This window comes from Triplophysa rosa, linkage group LG16, assembly GCF_024868665.1.
Source record: "Triplophysa rosa linkage group LG16, Trosa_1v2, whole genome shotgun sequence".
NCBI lineage: Eukaryota > Metazoa > Chordata > Actinopteri > Cypriniformes > Nemacheilidae > Triplophysa > Triplophysa rosa.
Genome location: NC_079905.1, coordinates 17,549,505 through 17,557,823, shown reverse-complemented (window position 1 = coordinate 17,557,823; position 8,319 = coordinate 17,549,505). Strand labels below are relative to the sequence as shown.

At 37.6% G+C, this 8,319-nt stretch overlaps 1 long non-coding RNA gene across 1 annotated transcript; it reads right to left on the bottom strand.

Annotated features, from left to right (window-relative positions):
* Window positions 1–818: 818 nt before the first annotated feature.
* On the bottom strand, window positions 819–2,086 carry LOC130567490 (uncharacterized). The gene is made up of 3 exons (XR_008964588.1): window positions 2,020–2,086; window positions 1,594–1,629; window positions 819–1,293 (listed from the first exon to the last, which is right to left on the bottom strand). It is a non-coding gene; the product is annotated as an uncharacterized LOC130567490 (long non-coding RNA).
* Between the last annotated feature and the right edge of the window lie 6,233 nt (window positions 2,087–8,319).

Here is an 8,319-nt window from a genome sequence, read left to right as displayed (position 1 = left end):
TCCAATCACAGTTCTAGAGAAACATCACAACAGGAAAGTGCTTGAGGCTGCTTGAAGAGGGAAGAAACAAAAGTGAGATGCCAACACGGATCTTTTCTGCTCACCGTAGCCTGCCCACACACTGCCAGTTCAGAACTCACTATCCACAAGCATTCACAGCTAAAGATGACAACAGTCTGACTAAAGCTGGCTGCACAAAAAACAAAGAGAGTCTGAGCGTACATATGGCTGTCGATGTAAAAGTGCAGCTAGACCTACTGGACTTTTTATGAAATAAGTGCATTCTAAACACATCAGCGCAATAAAAACACGTGTTAAAACAACACATTTTGTATTCAGTTAAAGGGATACTTCACCCCAAAATGTAAATTCTGTCATCATTTACTCACCCTCGAGTTGTTCCAAATTTCCTGCTAAGTTTGTTGTTCTGCATAACACAGAGAAATATATTTGGAAGAATGTTTGAAACCAAACAGCTCTGCACTGTAAAAATTAAAGGTACTTTGAGGAACCATTTCGGGTTCTTCACATTGCCACACTGGCGGAACCCTCAGGGGAAACTCAAGGCACCGCTTAATGAAGGGCGGTTCTCTGAGGAACCCTCAAGGCTTCTTGGGGATCCCTTTTATTAAAATGGTCTGGAACCATCTTGGGTGCTTCTAGGCACCATTTCACAGTTTATATTTGCTATTCACAATATTTTAATAAGCAGAAATACTAAATCAAATACAACAGTTTATTGATAAACAACAAAAATTTACATTGAATAAATATTTACAGAATGGTCAATATTGAACATTATCATTCTAAATTCATGAAATCACATGTATAATTAATATTGTGTTGGTGATATTGTTATAAATGAAAAGTCTTTATCTTAACAAAACTAACCAAATAATTTGCCTTAATTTTAAATATACTGTACATACAGAAATATTTCAGGTACTTTCTACAAATGTACAATTGTAAAAAAGTCCAGCAAAAAAGTAGTCTCTCATAGCAAGGCCTACACCCATGGTAAAGTTGTAATTTGCCAAATAGCAAATCCTTGCGAGCTAGAGAAAACAATGCTGTTCTCTCCAAATGGGTTTCCTGCTATTACCAGGTGGTGTGAGGATCCATGTAGTCAAAGTCGAAATTATTTCTATAGTACATTTCACAATTTTGCATTGCTAAAGTAGATATGTATTTATGGCAAAAAGAGAACAGGAGCTGCGCCTGTTGGCCTTAGGTGTCCCAGGCAGTGCAAGGATGAGCATCAGGGTGGGCTGGGTCTGTTGGCCTTGGGTGTCCCTGGGAATAAGACATGGAGACCAAAAAGAGGGATTTAGATAACATCTCATAAAACATTACATTTAATCATTTAGCACATCACAAATTGCAATTGGTTTACAAATGTAACAATACACAAAATATTACAATGCCTGGAAGTCACTGCTTTGGTCTATGGTTAAGGAGTACAATAGGCTATTTATAGCAACAACTGTAATAATCCACTTTATTCAGATTTTACATTGTCAATGAGTATTTTTACATGTGCAAATATAACAAATAACATAATAATTAATATATCATAATAAATATAATACTTACATTTTTTTGCTGCTCAACTGGAAAATACTGAAAATTCTGAGTTAAAAGGATAAAAACAGAACTGAATGATAACAATATTTAATTACAGACAATTATGTAACATGGGTGGGGAAACCATTCAACACAAACATCATTAAGTTAAAAAAGAGCTATACATTCACTAAAAGTGAACATAATAGCTAAAAGTGGCTAAAAGTCATTGTTTGTCATTTAACATTAACGTTACCCATTTAACGTTAGCCACACAAGCTTCATCTTAAATTATTCGTTAGCATCTCGGCTAAAACATGCGCTGCCTACACTGTGTAAATAAATGGTTTAAACAGCCAAAAGCGGCCATACAATTAGACGTGTCAGAGTATACATTTATATAAATAGTATATAGTTAGTATATTTAAGTTATTTATATATTTTGACTTTACTTACATCCAATGGGACAGTCGAGAGGTTGTTGCGATCCGTTTTTTTGAATTCCCGCCTGTCGCGCGAGCGGAACAACACCGGTGAACACTCGTGCCACTCATGTTTGATCGCAGACGGATCGGCTACATCAAATCACAGTGAGAGCTATTTGTGAACTGACTGCTCTGTATGCTTTAGAGATGCTATTCTAATGCCGTATGCTCTTTGTCATAAGGTGATCGGTCTGCGCAGAGCTGGAAAACGTTAAACACACATTCCAACGAAAGCGCCACATGCATTGACGCTGCGACATTGGGCCAACAGCGCCACAGTACTGTGGATGGCGAGATTGCACAATAAACACAGAGCAGCTGCAGTTTGTTTGGATGGAAAGCACAACAACGTTTACATTTTCAAAAGATTTCAGTGACTTAGGATCTACTTATAGAATAAAAATGTTTATTTATAATATATTAATATAATTAATCATATAATACAAATAAGAAATATAAAATAATCAAAAGGCTTGCTGAAAATTTTCTAAATAACATTTAGCCTTTTCTAATCATGTGCATGATTTTAAATTGTGTTCACTTAGCAGGGGCCAAAAACCAAACTTTGGGCTATTCTTATTCTCATAAAACATCAAAATGATCAGACACTAAAAACCCCTATTTCATTCAGAATTTTTGGGGGTTCCTCTAGATACTGTCTTGTACAAGAGAGATTCTCCAGGAACCACTTACAAGTTTACAGATCTTACAAGAACCATTTTTTAGAATTTGAGTTCCTTCAATAACCCGCAAAGCACTTTGAGGTCCCATTGTAGTGAAAAGGTGACTCCAGAACTTCACAACTGAATGTGGGGTTATTCAAGAATCTTCTAGGTTCCTGGAAGAACCACAAAGAGTATAGATGGTTCCACCATAACCCTTTTATTGAGAAAAAGAGCTTTGGAGCACTTAAAATACAGTTTAAGGTTCTTTGAGTACACAACAGGATATTTGAGGCACTTTTTCTTTTTACTGTGTGGGGCCCTTTTGGCAAAAAAAACACTACGGAAGTCAATAGTGCCCCAGAACTGTTTTTTTACAAACATTCTAAATGTTTATTTTGTTTTCAACAGAACAGAAATTTATAAAGGTTTGGAACAACTTGAGGGTGAGTAAATGATGAAAGAATTTTCATTTTTGGGTGAACTATATCTTTAAGGACAACACACAAAAAAAATGTTAAAATAACAAATAACGTGTTAAATAGCATAACACAAAAGGTCAAAATGTGTTAAAGGTCTAATGTGTAATTTTTTGGAGGATCTATTGACAGAAATGAGCTATTTCTATCTACATAAACCCGGGTCCCCTTGCAAGGAATTCGCCATGTTGTTTCTACAGTAGCCCTAAACGGACAAACTGCTCTACAGATCACGTTCCTGCAAAGAAGCGAAACCATGACGACATCTTAGTTCTGTGTCAGCCGCTGCAGTGCTTCGAAAGGGAGGGGTGGAGTGAGCCGTTTTCGTGAGCCGCAATTTTCAACCTCGCCACTAGATGCCGCTAAATTTCAAACACTGTACCTTTAAAAGGTAACAACCTCAGCTTTCTTACCATTCACAGATATTTTACACTTACATAAAAAGAACATAAGTTCTGAATTCGTCTTCCCAAAAAAACACCCCCGCCCTTTTACATTAGGTATCAGGGTTATGTCATTGATTGAAAAGAATGTTTTCGAATTCAGGAACATGCCCTACATGGCTAAACCACACAAGGTGGTTATCTTTTCCAACTTGACTTTTAAAATAATCACACTTTTAAATGATGTATTCCTGCCATTCTCTGTGCTTATAAAAAATTACAAATATCCACCAACCGTTTCTGTGTTGTCCCCTCTCTGGGGTTTGGCTATAGGAGCATTATATGTATTTCTGCAACCAAATAAATCACTCAGTGTTAGATCTCTTTTAAGAAGGACAAAAGAGATCCTATAAACAATTATAATCTTAGAAAACATTACATCTAAAAAAATGTTTTTGAAAACTGCACAAAAGATGAAAATAAAGAAGTGTAGGTGATCAGCTGAAGAAAGACACACACGCAGCTACACATTCTACCAGCTTGAGTGTCTGATGTATCTGCTTTGAGGTGGGGTGTGACAGTAAGTGATTTCTACACACTGCTGTAAAAGCCCCAAGGGCCGTGTGAGATATTGCAGCCCACATGCACACAGACAGAGGTGCAATCTGATTCTTATCACTCAGCGTTATTTTGACAACCGGATGAGGCTCATCCTGACACAGCATCATATTTATGTGAAGGAAACACACTTGTATAAAAGAAGCCTGGGATCTGTCCCCACATTTACAAATTAGGAACCATTACTACCCCTTACATCAACATGAAGCTCAGAGGAACTCAGATGGTTTGCTCTTGATGAAAACTAATACATCCACTTCATGTGAATGGAATTTCAATGACAAACTCTCCTCTTTGTCATGACAGAATGCTGTTTCTCATTTAACAAAATACTAATGATGCATTACAACACAGGGCAGAATAACCACAAGATGCCACCTTTTGGGTTAATGTAGCTAGCAGATTTATGTTGAATTGATGTATTCCTGGCATCTCCTGTCTCTGTGTTTGAACTAGGATATATCCGCCAGCCGTAAGCAATTTTTAAAGTAACACACATCTAACAGATAGTAAAATGTTGTAGGAAATGACAGCAGTCTCTTAAACAGCTTTAAAGTCTATAATCAGCAAATAGAAGTCCTTCTATGGCCTGCTTGCAACCTATCATTCACTTTTGCTTAAATGTTTTGTGGGGTTTAAAGGTCTAGAGTGGGATTTATAGCGGCCACTACTGGTGAGTTTGAGAATTGCAAACAATCTCTCAGTCCGACTCCAAACACGATGGCGGACACCACAGTACTAAAAGATGCCATCGGCTGAGACAGTGTGTCTTCTCATGTCGATGCAGGGAAGAGATCATGCAGGCATTAGAAAGACTGTAGAAAGAGTGACGTTTTATTTATTACATAAAATAAAGGGTCTGTGTATGAAAAGAAGGCTAAACGTCAGGCAGGAGCTAGGACCTGCGTTACTATTATAAAGACTTTCCAGCAGAGACGCGTTAGGACCTGCGGCACTAAGGCTTTTAGCGGAGATACTTATAGTTAGATATCTATGGAGATTATACTTTCCAGCAGAGAGACGTTGGAGAGAAAGATAGTCTAAAAATCACCCCCAAGGAGGTTGCTTTGATTCGGATCAGTTGTGAGTAACATTGGTTTTTCTGTTTGTTAGAATATTAGCTGTGTAACGGATATCAGTTTTGAGCATCACTGGAACCAGTGTGCTGCTTGTACAGTATATACTCGTGTCGTCTTCTTATTTTATTCATTTGCATTATTATTTACGTGGTCTAAGCTTTGATAAAGCCAAGCATTTCATGCTTGCATTGCACATGTAGCCGGCAAGCTGCCTGACTCCTTCTCCTGGAGGGCATGGCCAGGTACATGGTTGGAGGGTTTTAAAATGTAATAAGATTAAAGGAATGAATGAGTATTGTTGTTATTGGAGTTATAAATTGTATTTTTTGTATTAGGTGTAGTTGTTAGCTGTTCCTCCTGTGTTTCTTTTGTTTTTTTCCCTTAGCTGGCCAGTATCTGTATGTATGCGCCTGCCGTCTGTTTCCAACATAGTGTTAGGCTATGGTTGTGGCGTGGCTAGCAGGGTGTATTTTTTTTTTCTATTTTGGTTTTATTTGTGTGTCCCTTCCCAGGCTCATATTGTCAGCCAACTATCCTACCCTTTATAGTACATTGACGCTTACAGCACGTTGACTATTCCTTTTGCATGATTTGGTGTGGCATTGATTTTGGTATGAAGTTTGTTTTTTGGTTTTCTGTTTGAAGTGTATTATGAGTTTGGGGGCTTTATATGATTTACTTTGGGTTTTTGGTTTTTGAATTGTTCTGTGCATAGGCCTGTGGACTGATCATCCCAACTTCAGCCCATGCAATCTCCATCAACAATCTAGAGCAAAGATGGACCCTTGTAATTTTGTCTTTCTTCATGTAAAGCTGCTTTGGAACAATGAAACATTGTGAAAAGCGCTATATAAATAAAACTGAACTGAATTGAATCACTGATGACAATGACCTCATCCTTTGTGAGACACCAGTAATACAACAAAACTGAGAGTGTGAGGTATCTGACACATAATTTCCAGAAGAGATGTCTCGTTATTATCATTAAGAACGCTGTCATCCCTGTGGTGCCCATCCTACTTTAGAGCCAGCTTTTGCTTTGTTAACTCAGAGCACCAGACTTGAGGTAAATTATGGAGCTGACTGCAAAAAGACAACAACCCAAGAAAAACAGAAACTGTCGGCCAATAAAAGTGTCTGAAGAATGTATATTGGAGGAAGAATGCTCAGACGCCATAGAGCCTACACTATCTGCTCTAGGATCATGAGTCCCTATTCATGTTTGTGTCTATATTTCAGCTCTAAATGGAAAGGGAGGAGTACACAGAGGACACTCCAGACTCAAGGGACTCTTGCTCTCCCACCAACTCTTTCTCTGTTGTTGGCAGCCCTGTGAACTCGGAATCCCCTAGTGACATACACACTGTCAGAGAAAAAGAATGGCTCTGCAGCCCCTTTGCTGAGACACACAAACAGGAAGTGGGACAGGAAAAGGCTTTTCTTATGTCCGCTCTTGTCTGTTGTGATGTGACCGATGGAGGAGACCAAACTCAGATGGATTTGCCCCTCTGGGAGGTGGACAGTGTGCTGAAAGTGGAACTGTGGAATATGGCAAAGTGGCAGCTGTCACAAGGAAGTACCCTGCTGGCAGAGGACGTATGGCTGTCTGGAGTGAGGGTATAAACAAATATTGTAAGATAAGAGACATTTATCGTTAGTTCAGTATTGTAAATGTGAAGAGTTTGGTTCCAAAATGAGAATGTATATAGTTTGGTTCCAAAATGAGATAACTCCATTTTCAAAAATATATTTTTTTATTGTGCATTCCAATTAATATCAACCAAACTGTAGTTGGTTTGTTTTGATTTAAGCCATGATAACTTAATAAAAAACATGATTTTTGAGTTATCTCATTTTGGAACCAAACTCTTCATATTTTGATTGCATTTGTGACGTGTAAGGTAATACGGTTTATTATGTTTTGTTACTCATAAGATTAATTCTCCCTCAATGTTTTTTTCTGCAAACAAGAATAACGTTTTTTCATGTTCAGTGGAGGTTTGCTATTACTTTTCTAAGCAATCTGACATATGATCAGTAGGGTATGCGTATATTTACGCGAAATGTATTTTTACTCTAAAACTCCTTTACGTACATTGAAAATTGCAAATTCATGCAAATTGTGGATTAAAATATGCAAACGTAAATTTCCGCCACATATCAGGATTTAAAGGGATAGTTCACCCCAAAATGAAAATTCTGTCATCATTTACTCACCCTCAGATTGTTCCAAACTATATACATTTCTTTGTTCTGATGAACACAAAGGAATCTATTTTTAAGAATGTCAGTAATCAAACAGATCTAATTCCCCATTGACTCCAATAGTATTTATGTTCCCTAGTATGGCAGTAAATGGGGGATGAGATCTGATTGGTTACTGATATTCTTCCAAATATCTTCCTTTGTGTTTAGCAGAACAAAAACATTTGATGACAGAATTTTCATTTTGGGGTGAACTATCCCTTTAAAAAATAAACTTAGCAACGTTTACACATCAGGCCCCAGAAGACTTGGGGATGGACACTTTAGACTATCAATGCCCTAGTGACAACCCAGAACACCCTAGCAACAGCATAGCAACATTAAAAAACTCCCAAAACATCTAGCATGCCTTTGCAATCACCCATAACAGATAACATTGTGGTTTTGCATGGCAAATTATATCATGGTCAACATTAATTGTGGTGTTTTAATTTTGTTGCAAGGTTCTAATGTACATAGAGACATTTTAGTAAGCTATGAGATATGGTACAGCATGGATTATCAGATTCATTTGTGGTTATTAGGAGAGTTCTATAATTCAGATGCATTTTACAGGAAAGACAATATAAGATGATGAATCACTAACCTCTGAATTTGCCAGTGGGATCTGAGGTACAGCAGTTACAGGATGTGGATCAAAGGCGGAACAGGAGAGAACAAACAACCACAAAGTACGAATTCATTTTTGATCAACTCTATATAGTAAGAAGAAGATGATACAGTATATATTTATCATTCAGAGTCAGGGGTTTCTCTGTCATAGTGCAGGAGACCTTAAAGGAGTC